The sequence below is a fragment of the Vulpes vulpes genome, chromosome 10 (assembly GCF_048418805.1).
Source record: "Vulpes vulpes isolate BD-2025 chromosome 10, VulVul3, whole genome shotgun sequence".
NCBI lineage: Eukaryota > Metazoa > Chordata > Mammalia > Carnivora > Canidae > Vulpes > Vulpes vulpes.
In genome coordinates this window covers 47,065,061-47,092,293 of record NC_132789.1, presented here as the reverse complement: position 1 = coordinate 47,092,293, position 27,233 = coordinate 47,065,061, and the positions used below count along the sequence as shown (strand labels likewise).

Sequence of the window (27,233 nt, the reverse complement as noted above, 5' to 3'; positions counted from 1 at the left end):
TACTGAAACTTCAGGTTCTATTCTCTATTCATTCTACCAACAGAACTCAGCCACTAACTGGAACTTAAAATTCTGCTATGAAAGCATAGGCTCTACTCTTTGAACTTGAGTCCTGTAATTATATTACTTTTCTTATATTTTGTCTTTTTTAGATTGGGAGAAAGATAGGGGATGTGGAGGGGCAGAGGGGAGAGGGGGAGAGAGAATCTCCTTGGGGTAGAGCCCAACCGGGGCTAGATCTCACAACCTGAGTCCAAATCAGGAGTTGGGCGCTTAACTGGCAGAGCTGACACAGGCACCCCCTATAATTAGATTCCTAAATCACAACTAGAAATTTTACTTTAGGAATTTCAATAATGGCAACCTAAGAACTGTATTTAGAATACCAACTACTATTCCATGACTTTTGTATTTTCTTTGACCTCCAAGTTCTATCAAAGTCTGAGATTCTAACACTAAATTATAGGTGTCAAACTTGGAATGGCAGATTTTACTATTTTACTCCATATATCATTCTTATAACCCCAGATTTGACTCTCCATTTTCTGGCATCTAGAGGATGCTGAGAAAGGTTTCTTGAGCATTTCCCAAGCATTACTACTTGATTATACACTGAATCCTGCTCTCATATTCCTGAGATAACAAATTCCTTGGTGAATGGAGTCCTCTGGCAATGGCTACAATAATAGGGAACCAGGTTGGTCCATGACAAAATTATTAAGTTAATGAAACTTCCTACAGTTTGCCTTCCTTTCCCCCACCCCTTGTCTTATATTTGAAGGCTCTCCTTCAGGTCCCCAGTTCCCTCATGCACTCTCAATGAATCCATCCAACCTACTTAGGTCAAGTAAGTGGCTCTCAAGAATATATTTGAAATTTTTTATGCTAAAGTGAAAATGAATTAAAATATTTCATACATTCCCCTTCCCCTCTCCTCCATTTACTCATTTTTAAAAATTTATTTATTTTAGAGAGAGAAAGCACATGCATGAGTGGGCGGGGGTGGGGGTGGGGGAGGAGAGTGATAAGCAGACTCAGAGCTGAGTGCAGAGCTTGACCCAGGGCTTGATTTCAGGACCCTGGGATCATGACCTGAGTTGAAACCAAGAGTTGAAGCCACCCACGTGCCTCTCTCCTCCATTTAAATACTTAAAATTTAAAGCCTCAGCCAGCGTTTAAGCTCCTAATGTGACATTTCACATATTTTCAAGTAATGAGATTAGTAATTTGGAAAATCACAGGGCCTCTGGAGGACCCTTGAAATCATCACCTTATCTGGTTGATTGATATCATGTTCCAAAAAGATTCTGGGATTTAGAAAAGTTTCCTCATTTCCCTTCTCATTTGTAAAATGGGGCTAAAAATTTATGTAGATAACATATATAGGAGAGCTTTGTGAATATTATGCAATTATGTAATGCTGGTTTTGTTATTACCCCTCTCCTTCACTCTCTTCTAATGAACACTTCTCTAGCTGCTTTGCCAATGACTGCTATGCCATGTGTTGGACATGGCTTGAATTACATTGCTATTTTTCTCCTAAGCAACACCCAGCAATCACTTTAGATTTTCTCTGGCACACTAGAACACCCATTAGATAGACAATTCCCTTGATTGGTTTCACTGAATTTATAATAAATGATTTGAGATTAATGAGCATAACAACTACCTATTGAACATTTATCAAGTGGAAACAGCCAAGAAGATAAAGATGGAGAAGTCTTAATGTCTAGAGTTGAGGAGATTAGGGATATGCCAGCATGTTAGGGAAGACTTCAAAGATCAGGTGATCTGCTACCTCATGAAAGGAGCATAATTCTAAGAGGGGAATAAGAGCACTACAGGCAAACAGAATAATATGAACAGAGGCTCAGAACTGTAAAAGTGCCTTTGATAGGAGCACCTGGCTGGTTCAGTGGGAAGAGCATGTGACTTTTGATCTTGAGGTCATGAATTCAAGCCCCACATTGGGTGTAAAGATTACTTAAATAAACTTTATTTTTTTTAAATTAAGGATTTTATTTATTCAATTGAGAGAGAGAGAAAGCACTAGTGGAGGGGAGATGCAGAGGGAGAGAGAGAAGGAAACTCCCTCCTGAGCAGGGAGCCTGACATGGGGATTGATCCCAGGACCCTGAGATCATGACCTGACCCAAAGGCAGATGCTTAACCATCTGAGCCACCCAGGTGCTCCCAAACTTTAGTAAATAAATAAAAATGCCTTTGAGGGGTCTCTGGGTGGCTCAGTCAGCTGAATGCCTAACTCTTGATCTCAGCTCAGGTCTCCATCTCAGGGTCGTGAGGTTAAGTCCTATAAAATGCCTTTGAGAATGGCAAATTTCTCTGTTAGAGTATCAGAGGATGCCTGGGTGGCTCAGCGGTTGGGTGGTTGGGCATCTGCCTTCGGCTCAGGGTGTGATCCCAGGATCCAGGATCATCCAGCATCAGGCTCCCTCTGGGGAGCCTGCTTCCCCCTCTGCCTGTGTCTCTGCCTCTCTCTGTGTGTCTCTCATGAATAAATAAATAAATCTTTAAAAAAAACATAGAGTATCAGGTCCATGGAAGGAGGAAGTGATAACAGTGATTAATAGCCAATATTCACAGCTTCCCAGTGTACAAAGTCCTTTTAAAAAGGAAGGTTGGGGTGCCTGGGTGGCTCAGTTGGTTAAGTGCCTGCTTTTGACTCAGGTCATGATCCCAGGGTCCTGGGAGTAGGTCCTGCATCAGGCTCCCTGCTCAGTGGGGAGCCTGCTTCTCCCTCTCCCTCTGCCTGCCACTCCCCCTACTTGTGCTGTCAAATAAATAAATAAAATCTTAAAAAAAAAAGAAAAAAAGAAAGAAAGGCTCAAGGAAGACTTTATAGTACAAAGACTGACATGTAGGACTGTCATAGCAGCTAGACCCAGGTTTAAGTCTGTTATATTTGATAAATGATACATTAAGTTTCAGTTTTCTCTCCTGAAAATAAAAGTGCTCACCTCATTGGATACTCATCAGGATTAAATAAATCTGTCAAATTCTTATACTCTAGCTGGCATGTAATAACTACAATAATTAGTAGCTAATATAAACTACTATTATTTAATCTGTAAGGTAGAAAGTACTATCCCAGTACTACAGAGGAGGAAAAAGGTTAAGTGGCTAAGGTGGGATGCAAAAAATCTTTTCTTTCCCTCTTTCTTTTTCTTTCTTTCTTTCTTTCTTTCTTTCTTTCTTTCTTTCTTCTTTCTTTCTTCTTTCTTTCTTTCTTTCTTTCTTTCTTTCTTTCTTTCTTTCTTTCTTTCTTTCTTCTTTCTTTCTTCTTTCTTTCTTCTTTCTTTCTTTTCTCTTTCTCTTTTCTTTTCTTTTAACAATATCAGAGACTCCAGATTGCAAAAGCAAGTTGGGACCAGAGTGTTAAGAACTCTAAATGGGGGATCCCTGGGTGGTGCAGCGGTTTAGTGCCTGCCTTTGGCCCAGGGCGCGATCCTGGAGACCCGGGATCGAATCCCACGTCGGGCTCCCGGTGCATGGAGCCTGCTTCTCCCTCTGCCTGTGTCTCTGCCTCTCTCTCTCTCTCTCACTGTGTGCCTATCATAAATAAATAAAATAAAAATTAAAAAAAAAGAACTCTAAATGGGCTTTATACTGTATAGGTTATGAGGAGCCACAGAATGTTTTTCAGCAGGAGAGCATTTTTAAGTCAGATTTCTGTTTCAGAGAGAATTCAGAACCTTTTGAGTAGATTCGCTGGACTTAAAATCAATGGTTGTAATTATAGTGATAATAAAAATGTATTGAGCATTAATTATGTACCAAGCATGTGGAAGGAGAAAAAACTTTGGACCGCATTTTGTTTTTAGAAAATAGTGTTGGGCAACCTGGGTGGCTCAGTGGTTTAGCTCTGCCTCAGCCCAGGGCGTGATCCTGGAGACCCAGGATCAAGTCCCACGTCGGGCTCCCTGTATGGAGCCTGCTTCTCCCTCTGCCTGTGTCTCTGCCCCTCTCTCTCTCTGTGTGTTTCTCATGAATGAATGAATAAATAAATATAATCTTAAAAAAAAAAAAAGAAAATAAAGTGTTAGATGGCATTACCCTACTTTAAAAACAAACAAAACCAAAAAACCTCATAGGAAGAAAACAGAGGGTCAGCTCTCTTAATACTATATTTAAAAAAAATATATACTATATTTTTAATGTGATTTTTTCCCCTAAAGAGAAAAGGAGATTATATGCTTTTCTTCTACAGGTATTTTACAGACACTATCTCTAATCTTCATAATATGCAGGGCCTGGGGATCTGAGGATGGATGGATAACCTCTCCAAGGTCACAGAGCTGGTAAAATGGCATGCCAAGATTTAAACCCAAGGTTATCTACTCCAATGCTATTGCTCTTTTATCAATACCTTACTTCCTCCCAGTGGGTAAAGAAGATATTTTAAGGCAGGAAGATGTCTCCCTGGAATTATACTCAGAGAATGAGTGTGAGGACCAATGGTGGGTGCTGAGGCTGCTTCCTTGAATGCAGAGAAGAAAAAGAATCTGAATCCTGGAAGCTTCCAGTCATTGGCTGAGACTCTAGGGGAGAAATGAGGGGGATGGGAAGCAGAAAGGGCCAGTAGTTGATGATAATCTACCTGATAAGCCTCACCTCACCAGGTAACCAAGAGCTCTGGTAAACCTACACTGTGCCAGGGACCTGGAGTTGCAGGAACTAATACATTCTGATTCCATAGATCAGAACTAGCAGGGCTCACAGCAATTAAGTCCAGTATCCTCATTATATAGATAAGGAAACAGGCCCTGGGACTTGCCCAAGCATCACATAGCAGTGAGGGACAGAATTTAGCACCCTTGCCTTATTAGGACTTACTTCTCTTTAATTCATGCCCAAATGAAGGCAACCGATAGAAGATGCTTTCCCAAAAGCATGCTTTTAAGAGAACAGAAAATACGTGCAGTAAGAAGGGGGCAGAGAGGAAGGAATGGCACTCAGAATCTTAGGGACAGTTCTGGCCCCCTCCCCAGCATTCTCCGGAGTAGGCCATGTTTGGGTATTTAAGAGGCTGTAACGTGGGAAGATAGTGACTCGTGTTTCTAGCAGGGACCTCTTGGGAGTAGAAGTGAGATTTGTCTTCTTTCCTCCACTCAAAACCACACTTTCTCTACCTGGAATTCATTTGATACAGTATATCCCAATGTAAAAGGATCTCAGGCCTATCAAAGAGACGGCAGAGCTTGGTTCCGTGGGAACTGTGGGCTGAGAGTCAGAAGATCCAGTTTTAGCCCCAACTCTGCCACTATCATTCTAAGTGACCCTAGCCAGCTCTTCCCCATCTTTGAACTTTAGTTTTTAGTTTTCTCATCTGTGAAGTGGGACACTTGTGTCCTACAGTCTGTAAGGAGTCTTTCAAACTCTATCAATCTAATTACATCTTTCTGGGGTCTAAATCGTTAATGTTGCCCAGCAACAGAGGTTCCACATTGATTGGAATCTAGGGGCCCTGATCGCCTGGTCTTGTGCTAAGGCACAAACAAAGTTTTCTAGGTGACATAATCTTGTCTAACTACAGAAGTTCCCTAGCTAGATTGACCTCTTTCTGATGAAAAAGACTCGTCTTTTAGACAGAAGCTTTATCATGCTAATCACCCTGACACCTACTCTGGATTCAGAATATCCATTACTTTACTTGGCAGATAAGATGATCCATTTTTTAAAAAAACATTAAAAAAAAAATTTTTTTTTTTTAAATTTAAAGTAAACTCTATCCCCAACATGGGGCTCTAACTCATGACCTCAAGATCAGGAGTCACATAGTATTTACCAACTGAGCCAGCCAGGCACCCCAAGATGATCATTGTTAAACAGTGTGAAGCATAATATGGAAGCTGAACCTCTCTTAATCTCAACTTCCTCATCTATAAAATAAAAAAAAAAAACTTTAAAACCTGTAAAATATCTACATAACTGGGTTGTTGTGTGGGGCTTAAATAAGAAAATATATTTCACAGTATCTGGCACATCTAATTCATCCACTCAAAGTTGTCCTTCTCCATTGCTATTACCTGAGGCGTCGTCCAAGATACCATCTTGCTTGGATTTCTGAAAGAGTTTCAGATCTTATTTCTACAATTCCATTGCCTCTTAGCAATCAATGGTATTCTAAACATAAATTGAATCATGTCCTTCCCTGACTGAAAATGCTCTTAGGCTTCCCATTTTTCTTCAGGAAAAAAATCTCAAATCTTTACCATGGACTACAAGTCCTTTGTGACCCGACTGTTTGCCTACTCTCTTGGGTCTCATCTCTCGACACTCATTCCTTGCTCAGGTCACTCCAGCCACACTGTCAGTTCCCCAAGGTGCTTTTTCACATCAGGCCATTCATTCCACATGCTGTCTCCTAGCTAACTAGGACTTGGTCTTCAGATCCCAACTTACATGTCACTTTCTCAAAGACAGCTTCCCAAATCCTCCTGAATAATTATTCTCATAGAATAATAACGATCTCCCTGCTCCCACTAATATCTTTCCTGATGATCTTATAATATTTAAGAGCTTAAGAGTATGATCTTTGGAAGCTGAGATCTGGGTTCAGATCCTTGCTCTGACACTTCTGCTGTGTGATCCAGGATCTATTCCTTAACCTTTCTGAACCTCAGGGTCTTAGTAAACGGAGAAGTTAGCATCAACCTCAAAAGATTGTTATGAAGATTAAATGAGAATGCAAATGAAGCACTTAATGCCATGAGCAATAAGTGCTCATAAATTGTAGCTATTTATTATTATTGGTAACTATCACTAATAATTCTGTAAATGCTGCTAGGCCTATGCTATTGTACTTTTGTGCCATGGAAGACAACTACAATTTGTGTCAATATTCCTAGGTTTCAGTCCTGAAATGGATTCCATGGACTTGGGTATCCTTGGTCTTTGAGCCTCATTTCTTCACCTATAAAATAGGCTTATTAGCCCCTCCCCTACTCACCATGAAGGGCTATTATGGGGCTCAAACAGGACAGTACATGTACAAAGGTCATCCAAATTGTAAAGGGCTATATGCAAAAGGTCTGTTATTAATAATCTTTGGCTCACCTTGCAAACGGACACTGAATAAACAAGGTAACATTGAAGTCATGTTCTAAGTGATTGAGGCCAAGGGAAGAGCTTTGGTCTGGAGGCCAAGTCTGAACCTGATCCTTTCTCTTGGGGCCAGCCCTCTTACCCCTAATTGTAGAGGGAAGCCTGAATATCTCCCCAATCTCTTCAATGCCTCAGGGTGTAAGGAGAGGAGAGAAAAGTCCAAAAGTAAGACATGGCTTGTTCGCCTGCTCTATTGCTGTCTGCCCAGATAGGGAGAGGGACCTGGTTAAGTCTCTTCCTGTGTCCTGATTCTTCTGACTCCTCCTTCCAGGTACACAGCATTGTTAAAGCCCTGGATAGAAGGGCTTACTAGCTAAACTAGGAATAATGTTTCACATATCTTCACTGCCCATCCTACTTTGGCATTGTCACAGAAAACATATTTTCCTAGATAGTCAGGTAGATGGGTTAATATGTAAAAGAACAACACATGACTCAAATGTTGACCATCCATCCATTCATTTATTTGTGACCTAAGGCAGATCTTGAGTTTCATGTCCTCATCATATAAAATGGTAGATGCTGGATTCTAGGATCTTTGATGTTCCAGCCAGTGGCATGCTGGTAGATGCCTAATTAGATAATAAGTGAATAAGTAAATAAATACATTTAATAAGTAATTAAATAATGCATAATTACTGGCTCTCTGAGTATAGTTATGAAATGAAGGTTAATATTTTGTTTTTGAATAAGAAAGTGAATCAATGAAGAGATCTATTGGAAATTCACTCATTTGTCAATAATATGACTTATTTGCTACATCAGATGATAGGGTTTTTAAAAAAGATTTACTTATTTAAGAGAGAGAGAGCAGGGAGGGGGAGGAGCAGAAGGAGAGAGAGAGAATCTCAAATGTAGAGCCCAACGCGGGGTTCAATCCCACAACCCCACGACCCTGAGATCATAACCTGAGCCAAAATCAAGAGTCAGATGCTCAACCAACTGAGCTCCCCAGGCAGTCCCAAGTAATAGTTTTCAAGTGTTAGAAGAACATTTCTTCAATTTTTGTTGTGCTTTTCACAATGTGACAGTTATAGATACGATACAATTTTTTAAAAAAAGATTTTATTTATTTATTCATAGAGATGCAGAGAGAGAGAGAGAGAGGCAGAGACACAGGCAGAGGTAGAAGCAGGCTCCACGCAGAGAGCCCGACGTGGGACTCCATCCAAGGTCTCCAGATCACGCCCGGGGCTGCAGGCGGCGCTAAACTGCTGCGCCACCGGAGCTGCCCACGATAAATTTTTTTTGAAACGATACAATTTTAAGTTTAATCCACATTACTAACATTTGCTCTAACACTTTTAAAATCTAGACAATTGGGACTCCTGCGTGGCTTAGCGGTTGAGCATCTGCCTTCGGCTCAGGGTGTGATCCTGGAGACCCGGGATGGAGTCCCAAATCAGGCTCCCTGCAGGGAGCCCGCTTCTTCCTCTGCCTGTGTCTCTTCCTCTCCCTCTGCCTATGTCTCTGCCTCTCTCTCTGTGTCTCTCATAAATAAATAAATATATTAAAAAATAAAAATAAATAAAATCTAGACAATTAAGAAAACAAACCCTGACATGTGCCATTTGCCAATTTCTGTGGTATAAATATTCTCACCATAGCCAATTTCACAAAGTTTTAAAATTTGATGAAGACCAATTTGTCCCTTTTTTCTTTGTTGTTAGAACTTTTGATGTCATATCTAAGAAATCACCACTTAATCCACAATCACAAAGAGTTGTATCAATGTTTCCTTTTTTAATTTAATTTTATTTTATTTTTATTTTTTTTATTTATGATAGTCACAGAGAGAGAGAGAGGCAGAGACACAGGCAGAGGGAGAAGCAGGCTCCATGCACCGGGAGCCCGACGTGGGACTCGATCCTGGGTCTCCAGGATCGCGCCCCGGGCCAAAGGCAGGCGCCAAACCGCTGCGCCACCCAGGGATCCCTCAATGTTTCCTTCTAACAATTTTATAGTTATAGCTTTTACATATAGGTCTTTGATTCATTTTGAATTCATTTTTTTATGGTATGAGGTAGGGGTCCAATTTCATTATTTTGCATATAGATAACCAAGTGCCCTGGCACCATTTGTTAAAAAGACAATTCTTTCCCCATTGAGGGGCATAGTGCACTATAATTTAAAATGTTCAAAACACCGAGTTAAAGCATTTTATTTCTTAGTAAAAAATTGTTAAGAGTAATTTGAATGGTGCTTGCTTTCTTATTGTATAATTTACAATATGACTGATCAACTTTTCCATGCTTGGAACATGCTCCCACTTCTAAGTTTGGGTCAGCTTTCAACATTTTATTCCTTGCTCTTTCAACATTATGAAGTATATCCAATAATTTTAATGTGAAAAACATCTTCATTCTCTTGGTCACAACCATTATCTTCACTTATATCAATAAATTGGCCTTCACTAAGTTCCTCTGGCTGTATATCTAGAGTCTTTCAAATGGAAGGTATATCAATATTCCTATACTCAATGATTTCTTCTATAATTTCATTAACATTAAAGTTTCACCTGCAGCTGTACCCCTTTTTGTTTCTTTTCTTTTTCTTTTTAAAAAAGTTTATCTATGTAATCTCTACACCCAATTTGGGGCTTGAACTCATGAGACTGAGATAAAGAATTTCATACTCCTCTGACTGAGCCAGCCAGGTGCCCATCACTTTTTGTTTCTTTGCTTCATTTGATCTCCCTGCCAACCTCCTTGTTTGATTATTCATTCTTTTAAAGTGTCGTGTGGTTTTTATCACTAGTAGAAAAAGAAGCAACACAGTATATAATTTATTATCTGTGTCAAAATTGAAAAAAAGATGACCAATCACTGACAGACTTTGAAAGAAGTGATTGAGGGGGGGCCTGGCTGGCTCAGTCGGTAGAGCATGTGATTCCTGATCTCTGTGTTGTGAGTTCAAGCCCCACATTGGGTGCAGAGCTTACAAAAAAAAAAAAAGTGATGTGATTGTTCAGTGAACATGATGTGAATCTATTATTTACATAGTGATTCATGGACTGAAGAAATAGCAGCAGTATTTGTACTTTGTGCAATTACTTATAGTTAACATACTACGATAAATGAAACTTCAGGGCTCCTGGCTGGCTCATTCAGTGGAGAACACAACTCTTGATCTTGGGGTTGTGAGTCCGAGCCCCAGGTTGGGTATAGAGACTACTGAAAAATACATTTTTTAAAACAAACAAACCTGAGTTGTGTTTTGAGGGGATGTTACTTAACTAAACTGTGGTAAGTAAAATTCGCAAATTTCAGACCTATGCAAAGCAAGGGCTGCTTGTATTTAACTGTTCTTAATATAATGTATTCAGTTATAGTTTTATATAATTTAGCCTTTTACAAATTGCTGTAACAATTGGCTAGCAAAGTTTCTCAAAACTTAATAATTGGCTCTCATGATCCAATACAAGTTGGCCCCAGCCCATTACTGTTTGCAACTTACATGCTCCTCAGTTCTATAAATCCAATCCTTTCTTCCCACAGCCAAAACTGAGACACACACACACACACACACACACACACAAATACTTTCAAAATAAAGGAAAAACTTTTCACCTCTATTCCTATAGTGTCTGGTTCATAGAGCTCAGTACTTGTAGAATTCAGGTGGATTCATATTCACATGAGAATGCGCACATAAATTCAGTTATTTCCTCATATGCATACCCTCATATGATTGGAGTACAGCATACCCAAATAAAATAGACCTGTAGGTTATCAGGTTGTAATGGATGCTAACTAATGGGCTGGTCTACTCTGTGCCCCCAAATATCTTTTGTTTATTTGGTTTTCTGATTACAAGAGGATATATGTACATTGGAAAGACTAAGGAATGGTGTAAAGAAGCCATTAACTCTTTTCTAGAGCTTTAGAGATAGAGATAGAAAACAGTGTTTGAGGTTAAAAAGAAAAGGCAAGGAAAGATAATTAACTCTGTGTTTACCATGTATCTGGCACTTTGTTGGTAACACATATAATTGTGTACCATACAAATAAGAAAAGTAAGACTTAGAAAGTGACTTCCTTCAAACAGCCTGAAATTGGTGCAGCTTGTATCACTTAACTCCAACGTGCAAGCTCCTCCCACTGCACTGTACCATCTCTGTATACGTTGGGCAGTGGCATGGACTGCGCTGGTGGGTAAAAGAGACCTGCTGAAGTGGACACCCTCAGCAAAGGCCCAGAGAGTCAAATGCTATATAACTTTCCTCCTCCAGTCCAGTCCATACTTACATCATTAGAACCCAGGTATCCAGGGTCTTTCTACTGTACCATACATGCCACGCTGCCTCATCTGTAATTCGTATAAAAAATACATCATAAACATTCCCCAGCATCAAGTGTATCCTAATATTTTCCTTCTGGGACCAGAGGATGGCAGTTTGAGTCATCATGATCAATGTTAATAATAATGTTTATGCTTATGGAAATACGCTCTTGTGTTATTCAGTCAGATTTGACATATATGAAGGCATTTCACTTATATTATAATGCTCGTGGTGGTTTGCCCCTGCCTGGTAGTTGGTGCACATTCCCACTGAGTGTGGGAGGATCCCACGGCCAGCATCCCACGGCCATGCTGAAGCAATGAGGAAATATGTAGTCAGATGGACCTGGGTTGGAATCTTAGCTCTGCCAATTACAGTCACCTTAGATAAGTAACTTCATCTCTCTGAACCTGTCTCCTACTCTGTCAACATGTTGAAACAGCACTCATCATTTTTTCCCTCAAGTCTGCTCCTCTTCCCCTGCTGTCTCTCTCTCGGATTGCACTGAATACCAAGTTGCCCAAGCCAGAAATTCAAGGGTCTCCTTTGACTTCTCCCTCTTTTTCACATGCCAATCTAATCATAGTTTGGTGATTTTGCCTCCTGAAATCACCATTTTCCCTCTACTACCCTTACTCAGGTCACCACCACTTTTGCCTGGGTTATTTCAATAGACACTTATAAATGGCTTCCTTGTCTCCAAATGAGTGTCCTCTAGTTTCTACATAACAGTTAGAGTGATCTTTTTTCTAAAATCAAACCCTTAATGCCACTGACCAGCTTAAATGCTCTAATGGCCTTCGATCACCCATAAGATAAAATCCAAAGTTCTTGACATGAATAAGGCCTTACTGATTTGGCCCCTGCCTTGGCTATCACTGCTCCCAACCTTGCCCTCACTGCCTCAACCAAAATTGCCCTCTCGGTTCTCCAGACACATCACGTTTTTTCTTGCCTCTAGGTTTTTGCACATTCTATTTCTGCTGCCTGGGATATGCTCTTTTCCTAACTATTCCCTTCCCACTTCCCCATTCAATTTATGTAGCTAAGTCCCAGCCATTCTTCAGGTCTCTGCTTAGGTATCATTTTCCCTAAAAACTCCTGCCCAACACCTAAATTTGGGTCAGATGCCTCTGATTTGTTTTCTGTAGTACACTGTACTTACCCTCTAAAATCATAATTGCCTATTTTCTCATCTACCTCTACTAGTAGAGTCTAAACTCCTTAGGCAGAGACAGTACCTTGCTTACCACAGAACATAGTGCCCGGTAAATAGTAGTGTTCAGTAAACAGTTGACCAAGTGATTGAATTAATGAACTCTTCTTTGCTCTTACTGCTCAGGTTTTGTACTCTAGGTTTCAGCATCTGCTTTTAGCCTCTTTTCTGGTTTAGGTGACCTGTTCTTTTCTTGTACCTCCCAAGGCAACTCTATATTCTTTTACTGTCAACATCTTCTATAGTTCATTAGTATAGTCTATTTTTTTTTAAAAAGATTTATTTATTTATTTATTTATTTATTTATTTATTTATTTATGGCAGGGGGAAGGGTAGAAGGAGAGAGAGAATCCCAAGCAGACTCTAAACTGACCTCAATCTCATGACCCCAAGATCATGACCTGTGCCAAAACCAAGAGTAGATACCTGCCAACTAAGCCATCCAGGCACCCCAGAACAGTCCATTATCTGTGCTTGTCAACTCTGACTACCTTCCTAGTTGTCCAGAGAGATTCAGATAATAACATTATTACCATTTAATGAACACCTACTCAATTCCTTGTATATACAATACACATTAGCCTCATCTCATTGATGAGTACACAGGCCCTTCCATTCATACCTTGTAGTTACTCATGATTTGAATCCATGGCTGTCTTTTTCCAAAGCTGTTCCACTACATAGCCTTGAAAGTGCTATATCTCTTATTGTATCAGGTTGGGCAGAAAATATCTGTGTTGGTAGGGGAGAGAGGCAATGATAGCAGTGAGGTACAACTCTTAGTAAGGGAAATTTGGTAATATTTAACAGAACTACATATGTATTTATCCCAGATATCCCACGTCTAAAAATTTACCCTAAAGATATATCTACATTAGAAAAACATGCATATATAAAATTATTCATTGCAACATTGTAATGGAAAATATTATAAACAATCTAAATGCCCTCAAATAGGGGAATGGGTGAATAAACTATAGAAGTGGTTCTCAAACATTTTGGTCACAGGCCCCCCTTTACTCTCTTATAAATTATTGAGGACCCCAGAGTTCTTTTGTTTATGTGGATTATATCTATTGGTATTTATCACCTTTGAAATTAAAGCTAAGAAAATATTTTAAACAATTATTTATTTAAAATAACAATAGTGAACTCATATGTTAACAAAAATAACTCATTTTAATAAAAAATAACTATATATTCTAAAACAAAAACATAGTAAGAAGAGTGGCATTATTTGCATTTTTGCAAATCCCTTTAAAGTTAATCCACTAGAAGATAGCGGGGTTATCATATCTGCTTCTCCATTCAATCTGTTGGGATATGTTGTTTTAATTGAGATATATGAGGAAAATAGATTTTGTAGTTAGGAAAGTGAGGAATGTTTTATTTTTTAATATATTTTTTAAAAGGTTTTATTTATTTATTCATGAGAGACACAGAGAGAGAGAAGCAGAGACACAGGCAGAAGGAGAAGCAGGCTCCCTGCAGGGGGCTTGATGCAGGACTCAATTTCAGGACCCTGGGATCACGACCAGAGCCAAAGGCAGACACTCAACCGCTGAGCCACCCAGGTGTCCTGAATGCGGCAATTTCTTAAAGGTTAACTGCAACATGGAACCTGAAACTATTATCAATGAACTTTTTGTACTCTATTCCATTAAAATCCTTTGGTCTATATTAGACTTTAAGGGGATATTTTACCCATGTATGTTTTTATAACATCATGCATTGGTCATTTTTAAAAAGATTTTATTTATTTATTAGAGAGAGAAGAGAGAGGAGCAGGGGAGGGTCAGAGAGAAAGGGGGAAGCAGGCTCCCTGCTAAGCAGGGAGCCCAATGAAGGGCTCAATCCCAGGACCCTGGGATCATGACTTGAGCTGAAGGCAGATCCTTAACTGACTAAGCTGCCAACACGTCTCGCATTGGTCATTTGAAAAAAATACTAGCTCAGAGTTATGCACGCCTTCCAAATATTAACACGTTTCACTATACAATAATTTTCATAAAAAAACACTCCACAACATTTGTTCATATCACCACTCACGTCTTCAAAAAAGTTTGGGAAGCTGCTGAGCTCATGGTGGTGAATACATTTTCCAAAATTCTAATTTTTACTTGAAAACTTGAATTTTATCTTTGGCAACAAACACTTCCTTGAAGTGACAAGCATATCCATTTTGTTTTCTAGAAAATGTCTGCCAAATTTCCACATCTGAAAAATGACAGTTTATCTGTTGTTCTTTAAAGTAAAAATGATGTTCAAGTAAGTGAGTGGCGTGTGTGTGTGTGTGTGTGTGTGTATGTTTTCTAGCTTTATTCCCTTAGGGAGCTTAGAAGCAATGGTACCACAGTGACAATGAACACACCTACTACCTAGATCTTGATTTTTAAACATCATTCTCCACTAAATGGAACTAGGGTTATGAAAGGAAATGGGTGATTCTAGAGGCTGGGAAAGCACAAAGTAATCCTGGGACGTAGTGCTACAAAGTAAGGGAAATGTTTAAAAAATGATAAGCTCCCAGCTCATTTTGATATAAATCAATAAATTGATAAATGAATAAATGAAGGAGAAGCAAGATGCTCTCCTACACAATAAGAAGACAAAAAAATGTATAAGGAATGTTAATGATGGAATTATAAAATTACCATTTGGCAACAATTATAGTCATAACTGTTTCAAACAAGCATTATCAATAATGTTAAAACTTGAATGTAGTCCCAGATGACTCCCTACAAGATATTTATTAATTACAAAAAGCAAACTAGTTACTTAACGCTGGATAAACCTGACAGATAACACCTTAATTAACCAAGTGAACAAAGTTGTTATCACCAGTGATGGGACACACAGTATCCCATGCCTCCTGAGGCACTAAGGAAGACACAACATCAATTCTGTAGTATTCCCGCCAAAAATACATAACTTGAATCTAATCAAGAAAAAAATATCAGACAAACTCAAATTGAGGGGTATTTTACAAAATAAATGACCTATATTTTTTAAAAGTGTCAAGGTTATAAAACACAAAGACTGAGAAACTGTTCCAAATTAAAGAAGATTAGAAATTTAACAACTATTATGTGTGATCCTGCACTCAATCCTGGACCAGAAAAAAACAATTATTTTTTGTATAAGGAATGTTAGTGGGACAATTGGCAAAATTGAATAAGGTCATAAATTAGATCATAGTATGGTATCAGTGTTAATTTTCTGATTTTGCGAACTGTACTGTGATATTTGTACTCTGTTTTGAGGAAATGCACTGAAAAATATTTAGGGATAAATGGGCCAGAACATAATTACAACAGTTTGTTTATACATCTATAAGTGTATCCATCTCTAGAAGAAGGAGGAAGAATGACAGCAAGTGCACACACAAGTCAGTAAATGAGAATAAAGCAAATGTGGTTAGATATAGGTGAGAGATATATGGGATTTTTGTAGTATTTTTGCAACTTTTCTTTACATCTGAAATGATTTTTTTGAAATTATTTTTTTTTGAACTTTCTCTTTTTAGGGTCTAAAATTTTTTTTTCTAAAGTAATCTCTACACTCAACATGAGGCTTGAACTCATGACCTGCTGATCAAGAGTTGCATGTTCTACCAACTGAGTCAGCCAGGTGCCCCAAAATTATATTTTAAAAGAAGTTTAAAAATCCCATAAACATAACATTTTGAACTATTTCCTTCTAAATAAATATATAAAAACTTAATTGGGATCATACAATACTCTTTTACTTAATGTTGCTTTTCTTTTCTTTTTTTAAAGAGATTTTGAGAGAGAGAGGGAAGGAAGCAACCTCCCTGGGGACTATCCCAGGACTCCAGGATAATGAGCTGAGCCGCCCAGGTGCCCCTTAACACTGTTTTAAATTTGATAGTGAATCCTGAGCAGTTTTCAATGTCATTTAAAATTCTTTAAAAACACAATTATTAATAATATTTGTGTACTGTAATTCATTTAATTCCTTTATAGTTTTCCTTATATTTTTGTTATAAACCTACAGCAATGTACATAATAAAGATCTTTTTGCATATATCTTTACTCACATATTTAATTACCTACTTTTGTTTGATTCCTAAAATGGGATTTGCTTTGTTCTTTTGTAAATGATTCAAGGGACCTAACAATTTCCTTTTTAAGTCTGGGCTGCACTACTGACTTATGGTCTGGTCTAGGGCTTGCTTGTTCGGTAGCACTGTGAATTCTGGGTTTGACTCCTGGCTGTGGTTGGTGATTACAGAGGGGTGTGGAGGATTGCAGCTGGCAGCAGCAGGCTGGGGGCAGTTCAGGGCTGCAGGGCAATCATCTGTTGAAGGGGAGTCTTTCTCTATGGTGGGCCCTGAAAGTTAAAGAGAATGACCTAAAAAGTCACTGAATGGGTGGAATGCACTAGTTTGATGCACATCAGGCTAAGCCAGCCGAGATCAGTTTAACATTCTCTGAGCTGTACTCTGAGACTGGTTGTGTGGACACAGAGATGAACCAAACACTGAGCCTGGGGCTCAAAATCTGATAGGAGAGACATGTAAGTAAACAGAGATTGACAGTGTATTGATAAGTGCTTATAAATTTGGGAAGCACAAGGATTATATGGAACATGAAAGAGGTTTTGTGCCTTATTTTTTTTAAAGATTTTATTTATTCGTGAGAGACACAGAGAGAGAGGCAGAGACATAGGCAGAAGGAGAAGCAGGCTCCATGCAGGGATCCCGATGCGGGACTGGATTCCAGGACCCCGGGGTCACAACCTGAGCCAAAGGCAGAGGCTCAACCATGGAGCCCCCCAGACACCCCTTGTACCTTCTTTTAAACTTTTTTTTTATTAAGAATTTTATTTACTTGTTCATGACAGACACAGAGAGGCAGAGACACAGGCAGAGGGAGAAGCAGGCTCCCCATGGGGAGCCCTATGTGGGACCCGATCCCAGGACCCCAGGATCACGACCTGAGCCAAAGGATGCTCAATCACTGAGCCACCCAGGCGTCCCTTCTTTTAAACTTTTATATAGTATCTACTCACACATAAATATTCATTCATTTCTCTTTCCTCCTCCTTTTTGTTCATTGCACATATAATTTACTGAACATATATATACCCTAGACCACAGTGAGTGGTAGTAGAGTTGGAGAGGAGAGAAATTTCAGTAACAGCAAGAAGTATAATTTATCAGACTCAGTGACTAATTATCCAGAATTAAGGATAACTCCTTAATTTCTTGCCATTCACAAAGCAAGAAAATGGATATCTCTTTGGCCTCATTTCCCCCCCCCCCCCAGTTTTATCGATGTATAATTAATTGACAAGTAAAAACCTTGATTTTTTAAGTTTATTTATTATTTTTGTTAGTAATGTCTACACTCAGCATGAGGCTGGAACTCAGGACACTGAGATCAAGAGTTGCATGATTCTCTGAGCAGGCCAGGTGCCCCAAGACCTTAATTTTTCAGAATAAAATTTAAAAGCAAAGAAAATTTTTATTGGGATGCTGCTATAGCTTAAACTCACGTGAAGAAACTATTCTTAGCATACTGGCTTTCTACGGGATGTGTATGGCATAAAAATGAAAATGGAAAGGTCTATCAGATTAGGAATAAAAGGGTATTTTAGAGTCACTGTGTAGTTGCAAAACTGAGGGTAGGTAACCAAATCAATTGACAGCAGGTGAAAGATAAAAACGAAAAAGGTTTATAGTAAAGGAGGGGAAAACAGAGGAGAGCTATTTCAGGAGCAGAGAGCAAACTGGGTAGGAAGAGTTGAGTGATGGAATGAAATTAGAGATGAAATGATTTACAGTAGACTACTATGATCAGGAAGTGATAGTGATGATAAAGGCAGTCTCTTTCAGCAACATATTTGAATAGAAGGGGAGAAAGCGTGAAGCAAGAGGAAACTGGTCTTGGGAACAAATGAATCATCTTCATGTAGTAGCTACACCCTGGGTAGCATGATTATTCATAAACAAATGCAGATTTCCTGTGGTGGTAGTGAACCAGGTTTGGAAAGCACTGTTAACGCTGGGCTGCCAAACTAATCTAAATGAAAGGGCCTATTTCTCTAGATTGAAAATTTTTAGCAACAGTAACTTACAGCATTTTCTGAGTATTGCAAAAAGGATTGTTAGGGCATCAGATGGGAGACTGAAGGAATCTCAGTGTCTACTTCCAGCTCTCCCTTCTGTTAGATGTATTTCACATGTAAAATGGTGGTAGTAGAGTACTTAATTCATAGAGTTGTTATGAGGATGAATCACAGTTTTTCTCTGAGCCCCAGTTTCTCTTGTTATAAAAAGGGGATAGTGATTTTTTTTTTTTGTAATGTGACTCAGAAGTAGGTGGTGAAGGCACACTCAGGATTGTACAAGAACAGGAACAGCTCATTGATTGGAGGAGAGCTGTAAGGTTATATTTTCTCTAAGGTGGCTGCTCAATTATTATTTGAACGTTCCCAGAGACCTTACATAATTTTCTCATTAAGATTATTATTAGGACATAACCTAAGGTGAGATTGCCTTATAACTTTTATATACAGAAAAATATACTAGCTTTACGCTAAAATCTGCTTTGCAATAGAATATTATAGCATCTAGTGTATTAGGCTCTATTTTTCCTCAGTGGAGGGAAATTACATAAATCTATTAATGAAATTTAGGAAAATTTTACCCAGACCAGGGACAATAAAGAACAATGCACCATCTTTTTTTCCTTTTTTCCTCCCTTTTCTGATGCACTCATGTTTTGAAAGGGATATATTTACACAGAGATTGAGAGAGAAAGAACAAAAACAGATGGGAATAATCTTGAATTTAAGAAAGACTGAGAGGGTGTTTTGGAACCAACAATAATTGGAACTAACATTGAGAAGCTACTTCTCTGGGCTAGTTCTTCACATAAATTACCTCCCATTTTCACAACAACCAGCACCGCAGGCACGAGTAACCCCAGGTTCAGAAATAGGAGGTAACCTGCCCAGGGTCACCGGCTAACCTGCGCCGCCAGGTCCCTGCTTGCCCATCCGCCACAGCGCTCCAGGACAAAAGTGTCCTATTACTGGGGAGTTTGGGCCCAGGCGATCTGGAGGTTTCCTTCCCTTCCGACGGTCTTTTGGTTTCTCCTGCTTTCGGTTCTGGCGTGTGCATCCCGAGGCCGAGGGGGGCCGCACGGGATCCCCGCAAACGGAAGGGTTCCGCAGGCCGCGCGACGCGCCCACTTCCTTCCCTCAGGGCCCGATCCGGGGTCTGACTGCGGTCGGGGCGGAAAAGTGGGGGTGGGATGGGATGGGGGTAACGTAGACGACGGGGGTGGGGTGGTTCTTACCTTTAAGTTGTTTATGAATTTCAGGACAACCCGTTGGCTATTCTCTTGCTCGGCATGTTATGGTTTTTTCTAATTTGGGGTCGGTTTGGGATTAAGGACCTGGTACCCGTCGGAAATTTCTGTACCGCTCTGCACAGCAGATCCAGAAGTTAAGGTCAAAGACCATTCAGGTGCTTTGGGCGCGGGTTTTGCGCGGGCGCGTGGACGCAAGGTTGGCGCTGGGTCCGCATCCTACACGCACACCCACGGAAGGGCTCAGGGGGCCGTCGCCCCCCGAGCGACGGAAGCCCGCAGCGCCCCTCAGGCCCGCTCTGACGAGAACGCGCGGTGACGGCCGCCCGCGCACCTTCGGGGGAGAAGGAGAGGGCCGGGCGCTCGCGGCCCGGGGCGGGGGCCGGGCTTCCGAGGGCAGCGCCGCGCCCGGAGCCCCCGCCCTCCCTGCCGCTCGCGCCGGGCGGCCGCCGCAGTCCCCGCGCCGTAGCGGGCCGTGGGGCCCAGGGGGCGCTGTGGGCCAGCGGCGCCGGCGGCGGGAGCGGCCACGGCGACGCTGGAGGCTCCGCCGCCGCCCCCCCCGCCCGCAGCCCCGCGCCCGGCCCGGCTCAGCGGCGCCCCTCCGGGACCCGCGTGCTGCGGCGGCCCGTGAGCCCCATGCGGCTCGGCGGGCGCTGGGCCTCAGCAGCAGCAGCGGCGGCCGCAAGCCCTTCAGGAGCGGCAGGCGTCGCGGCGGCGCCCTCCGCAGGAGGCTGTCGGCCCAGGCGCGGCCCCCCGGCCATGCCGAGGCGGCGGCCGCGGCTCGAGGTGAGTGTGGCGCGGCGCGGGGGACCCCCGGCCTCCCGCCGCAGGAGGGAGGGGCTCGGCGGCCGCCTCCGCCAGCCCGCGGCTCGGGCCTCGAGCCTTCCCTCCGCGTCCCCGCGAGGCGCGAGGCTGGGGCGACTAGGCCCCGCGCCGCCGGGAAGCCCTCGGCCTGGCCTGGGTCCCGGCGGCCGCGGCGGGCGCGCCCCGACCCCCGCGGGCGGCCCGGGCCCGCGCACCCCGGAGGCCGCCGCTCGGCCCCGCGGTGGGGGCGGGGGGCTCCCAAGAAGGGGGCGCGGAAGCCCGCGGCCCTCGCGGCCGCTGCCAGGGTCGCCCACCGCGCACCGGGCGGGAACAGCCTCTTGCGTCGTATTCGAGCTGAGATTTCCTCACCTGCCGCGAGCTCGCCCCTGCCGCTTCCTGTGACATTTACCTCCGAGACGGGGCTGTTGGAGAAAGCCCCTCCTAGCTTGGCGCCAAGTTTCCTACATAAATACTCACAATGATAAAAATATCCTTTTTTTTTTTTTTTTAAACAATGGTCTGTTCCCCCTTCTCCCTAATAAGAGTGTGAATATTGTAATGCCTCAGTTCTCAATACAAAGAAGTTCCACCTATTAAATAGATCCCCAGAGTGGATGACAAGGGGATTTTAAAAAGTCAGGCTAACTACACTAATGACATACCTGGTCGAAATGGGACAGTCTAAATTTTAGAGGTTAAGTGATCTGGTATTAATGTGAAAAATAATGATTACAGATTGATACCTTAAAGCCAGGTGTTTTGGTGTTTATGGCTCATGATAAATGTGGTTACAGGTTATTCTTGTTTTCCTATTATGTATGTGAAGGTTACAGGATTAATAAGTACTTCTAGAACTTTGATAATTGTGAATAAAATCTGCTTATTGTAGAAAATTCGAAGAATACAGAAACCTGTGTCAACTCTCAATAAATATTTAATAGTGCGGAAAAAGTCACCCATAATCTTATAGTTAGTACATTTTGATGGTCACTTAAAGTTTTAAATGGGCTTGTACTGTTGGTGATTTAAAAGTTATTGGCTTATGATTACCTTGTTAATTATTCAAATTATGTTTAATTATTTCTGTCAGGTTCAGAGTTAACTGGTTCCCTTTTACTATTTAACATCCAGTCGTTTTTGTAGGACTTACAAAAATGTTTTACTAAATTACGTTGCAGTCATAGTTGAACTCATCAACTATGTGAAGAGAGAGGCAGAGACACAGGCAGAGAGAGAAGCAGGCTCCGTGCAGGGGCCTGAGGTCTGCAGGCTCCTGAGGTCTAGAGAAGTTTGGTGTAGTAAACATTTTTGAGGACCTTTCCTGTTAGATGTGGTAGGCTTGGATTGTTTTTGTAAGATTTTGCTTAAATACTTAAAACTGTAAAAAAAAAAATTGGCTTGATTAAAATAATTGGGGGGAGTAGATTAAGTTTTAGAAGTCTAGTTCAATTCTCAAAGGGTCTCTAAAGACTACAACCATTAGAATCAGCTGAGAGTGCTTATTAAGATATACAGATTCCTGGTCCCTTGAATCAGGATTTCGAGATCATGGTGGCCCAAGGATCTTTATTTTTATCAAGCTCCCCAATTCGTAGTCCTCTTAAAGTTTGAGAATCACTGATATACGAAGTTAAAAGTTAACTAACCTGGTCAAGCCTAAATGACAGTATCTGTTTTCTAGCAAAGTTATCAATCTTAAGTGGCAGTACAATCATTTATCATAGCAACAGATAATGGTATTACAATCTTAGAAAGAAAAATGATATTTCAAGGGATAGCTGATTCAATTAACGTATATCAAGAGCCTTTTCTGGTGGCTGTGGTGTTATAGGATACCTGGCCACTTATCTTGGCACTTAATCTCTTCTTGGATTTTAAAGTCATTGTCTATAAAATGTAGATAGATACTACACTTACCTTGCAAGGCTTTTAGGGTTAATTCACCTGAAAAAGTTTTGTAATTTGTGGAAGATCTTTATAAAAGTTTAGCTATTAGTATTAAGTGTTAGGTCCTGTGTTTGGTGTTCTAGGAAGCACAAAAATGACCATGGCCTCTCTGCTAGCAACTAGCCAACTGTGGAGACAGAACTCTTACGAGGCAGACAAGAGTTGAGCAGAACATGCTGGATCTCTCTTTAAGGCTTCGAATATTTAGGGCACCTGCGTGGCTCAGAGGTTGGGCATCTGCCTTTGGCCCAGGTCGTGATCCTGGGGTCTTAGGATCAAGTCCCACGTCAGGCTTCCTGCATGGAGCCTGCTTCTCCCTCTGCCTATGTCTCTGCCTCTTTCTCTCTCTGTGTCTCTCATGAATAAATAAAATCTTAAAAAAAAGAAAGCTTCAAATATTTAATCAACAGCTTGCCCTTTAAGAATTAGTAATTTTTGTATGTGATCATTCCCTTCTATTCTGTAATTGTTTTATTCTGTAAGGAGAAAGTTGTATATGTTGCCTGGTAAGTAATAGTTGTATATTAACTCCCTTAGAAAGGCAGAATGAATGAAGATGGTCCCATTTCTTCTTCTGTTGCTAAGCTACCAGTGTGCATCCCATTCAGTAAACTTTTATTTGGCACCTGTTATATATGTTGGCCACAGACAAGTTGCAAGGCACAAATCTCGTTTAAAAGATAATTGCCTGGACTTAAATACATTCCTAAAGACATTGTGTGTGTGTGTGTGTGTGTGTGTGTGTGTGTGTGGTGGTGTTTTATGGTTGCTAATTGCATGATGTGGTACAGAGTATGGAGTCAGATATGGGCAGGAATTCTTACTACAACTCTTAGAACAATGTGACATTTAGATCCTGAGTTGCTTCTTATGTAGTAATAATTGGAGTAGTACCCATCACAGAGAAGTAGAACTAGTTCCATGAGATAAAAATAATGAAAAGCAATTAGCTCAGGATCTTTAAAAAGCACCCAATAAATGTTCACATCCATTTCTCTTTTTGGGAAAAACAAAGTTAAAAATAGGGTTTGGAATTTATATGTGACTTAAAACATGGTAGCTTTAATTTTTTTTGGAGAATGAATCTACTTTTGGAATTCTTAAAAATTTTTGATAGAAAACAATTTTGATTGTAATTATTATACATATTTCCCATCTCATTTTTACTGAATAAATGAGCTATTCTGTATGTATAGGGTACACTTACTACATTGTCAGAGTTTTATTTTCCATTATTCATTTTCGGACTTTTACGTGATTTTTTATTTTAGTTGTGTGTACCTGACTTGCATTATATCGAGCAACATTTTTAGTGTAAGGTAATAATGAGAGATAAATAGTTGCAGTTATTGAATAAAACTAGTCTATATACTTAGTTTTCAAAAACTATCAATTTGTTAAATTGCATTATTTAAAAACTGAACGGTCTTCAAAACATAGACTTTTCTTTACAAACTGTAGATTAGATCTAGATTTTTATAACCTGTCAGATATGGGATTCAGTCTTATAACCTATAGGACCTTGAACAAATTTCCTACCCCTTTTAAGCCTTAATTATTCTATAAAATGAAGCTGTTAATGCCTATTCTATAGAATTATTGTAAGGATTAAATGATACAGTATGTAAATCAGAGCTGCAATTCAATCTCATGAATCCTGGTAAATCATTGTTACCCTGAAAGTGGAAAGTATACTTTTTGTTTACTTGTATTTGAAAAAACTTGAAAGATCATTATTTATACAGTTTACAACTAGGAAATAAAATCAATATGATTAATTTTGAACTATTAGAGATTGCTAAATTAGGGAGAAATTAAGGTATCAGTAGAGTTAGTATTTTAATGGTGTAGTTAGTGGAATGTTTTATGCGTCATAAATAAATATTTAATAAAACAATTTAAAAATGCTATGTTTAGGGACACTTGGGTGGCTCAGTGGTTTAGCACCTGCCTTCAGCTCAGGGCATGATCCTGGAGTCCCCGGATAGAGTTCTGCATCGGGCTCCCTGCATGGAGCCTGCTTCTCCCTCTGCCTCTGCCTGTGTCTCGGCGTCTCTCTCTCTCTCTGTCTCTGTCTCTCATGAATAAATAAATAAAATCTTAAAAAAAAAATAAAACACAGAAGTAGTAAATCCATGCCCTAGGTTTTAAAGGTTAATTAAACTTAAATGAAAACTTAGTATCTTTTGAGGGAAGGAGTCTTAGGAAGTAAGACCTAAGGAAATGATAAAATGAGTCTAGAACTTTTCATTAAAAAAGAAAGTTTGGGTGTATTCAGTCCTGGGTTCTCCTGGCTGTTTGAAATAATGTTAACTTTATTAGTTAAAGTTAACTTTAAGATGTAAAGTGAAGAATACATATATTTCAGTTAAATTTAAAATATTAGATAAGACTCTTTTAATAACAGCTTTGTTGAGATATAGTTCAAATACTATACAGTTAACCCATTTAAAGTGTACAGTTCAATGCTGTGAGGTATTCAGAGTTATGCAGATATTACCAGCATCTGCTTTTTGATATTTTCATGACCCCAAAAAGAAATCCACTCCCTGTTTCCTCTCAATCTACCCAGCCCTAGGCAACCACTAATGTGCTTTCTGCCTATATCCCATCTCTTCTGGACATTTCGTATAAGTGGAATCATAAGATATATGATTGGTTTCTTTCTTTGAGCATAATGTTTTCAGGGTTTGTCCACGTTTTAGCATGTACCAGTAATTCATTTCTTTATACTACTGAATGATACTACATTATAGGGATATTCCACATTTTATTTATCCCTTCGTCAGTTTGGGTTATTTTTTCTTTTGGGCTGTTATGAACAATGTTACTGTGAACATTTATTTTTTTATTTTTTATTTTTAAAGATTTTATTTTTTATTAATGAGAGAGGCAGAGAGAGAGAGAGAGAGAGAGAGAGAGAGAGAGAGAGAGAAGCAGACTCCATGCAGGGAGCCAGACATAGGACTCAATCCCAGGTCTCCAGGATCACACCCTGGGCTGAAGGCAGGTGCCAAACCGCCGAGGCACCCAGGCATCCCTACTGTGAACATTTAATGTACAAATGTTTTCCTTTGTTTTGGGTATACACCTAGTGTTATATTGTCAGGGTCAAAAGGTAACTTTTCAAACCTTTTTGAGGACTGACCGTTTTGTATTCCCACCAGCAATGTAGAAGGGTCCAGTTTCTGCATATCCTCACCAACCCTTATTATTATTATTTTTTTTAGATCTTTTTAATTAGAGCCATCTTAGTGGGTGTGAAGTGGTAAATTAAGGCTCTATTTGAGGATTATAACTTTTACTTACAGTCATTATGTAAATTGATGAAGCTTTTACTTGCAGATAAATTATGGGAGTCTTTAATGATAAGGAATCTTTTTGCCTTGAGGACAAAAGCTGTGAACTTTCTAGTTTCCTGTTTAGTAAACAGTGAACTGGACAGAACTAGTTAACCACGTTGCGTAGTAATGGGAAGAGTGTTTTATGGGGATTTCCAGCTGGAAGATTATCTTCTAAGAATATTTCCTTAAGTTCAGTTTTCCTTTAACTGTTAAAACATTTCTAAAAAGATAGAGTCCAATAGCATAAATATGCTACCCATTAACATTTCTAAGCATTGAGGTCTGACATATTAAGTGTTAGGTTTTTTTCCAAAATGAACAGCGGAGAAATAAAAAACCCAGCAGAGCCAGGCAGTAGGTTCGAGAGTGCTTTAATGGGGAGTGCCCCCGGGGAGAGGTGGCCTCTGAGTCAGGGAAGGTGCACCTCACCGCACCACTCGGGGGTTCGGGTGGGTCCCTTGCCAAATTAGGCAAGGGAACATCTGCGCCTAGGGGATTGGCTGGGGGTGGGGATAGTACAGACGATGGGGGGTGGTCCCTGGCTGGAAAGTCCTGGATGGAAAGTTTTGGTTTCCCATCTAGGCTTCGATTTACTGGAGATGATGTGGTCATGGCTGCTTTGGCCCAAAGATCAGCCTTTTTGGGTGCCGGGTGCCCCTGTCTCTCAGCCAGCCCAACATTAAGGATTGTAAGGATTGTCATTGTCTCTCCATGATATGTAATTCTATATAAATATAGTTGAGTCATTGTTCTTTATCACCTCCCCCAACGGACTTTAAGTAATCTCTACACCCAATGTGGGATTCAGACTTAAAACCCCAAGTTCAAGAGTTGCATGCTCCCCAGAATGAGCTAGCCAAGAGCTCCTATTCTTTATTATTATACGTAGTATAGTCCCCTATTGTTTGTTCCCATTGAAGATATTAAAGCTTTTCTATGAGGTTTTGTAGAACACAGATCAAAGTCAGCAATAATAACTTGGTAATGTTTCTAAAGATTTTTTTCAAACTAGTTAGGAGATACTTCAGGGAACTATTTGAGCAAAGTGCAAGCTTTGGACCTTCATTCTATATACACAGTATTTTAAGTGTTTAGGATCACTTTTAGGTCCTTTAATGCAGACCTTCAACTGAATGAGATAAAAAGGCCTCACTGGTTTGTTATACAGTCTTTTA

General features: G+C 40.3%; 1 protein-coding gene and 1 long non-coding RNA gene across 5 annotated transcripts in view; one reads left to right on the top strand and one right to left on the bottom strand.

Moving 5' to 3' along the window:
- Window positions 1-20,330, bottom strand: part of LOC112914722 (uncharacterized) — a 55,112-nt gene extending 34,782 nt beyond the window's left edge. The window contains exons 1-2 of the long non-coding RNA XR_003233924.2: window positions 19,952-20,330; window positions 13,246-13,355 (exon numbers count right to left, since the gene is read on the bottom strand). This is a non-coding gene — a long non-coding RNA (uncharacterized lncRNA). The remainder of the gene's footprint in view (window positions 1-13,245; window positions 13,356-19,951) is intronic.
- A 179-nt stretch (window positions 20,331-20,509) lies between these two features.
- ZFYVE9 (zinc finger FYVE-type containing 9) overlaps window positions 20,510-27,233 on the top strand; it is a 189,729-nt gene continuing 183,005 nt past the window's right edge. For all 4 annotated transcript variants that reach the window (XR_011994795.1, XR_011994794.1, XM_072723961.1 and 1 more), the window contains exon 1: window positions 20,510-20,749. The gene's annotated coding sequence lies outside the window, so the exon portion shown is untranslated. The remainder of the gene's footprint in view (window positions 20,750-27,233) is intronic.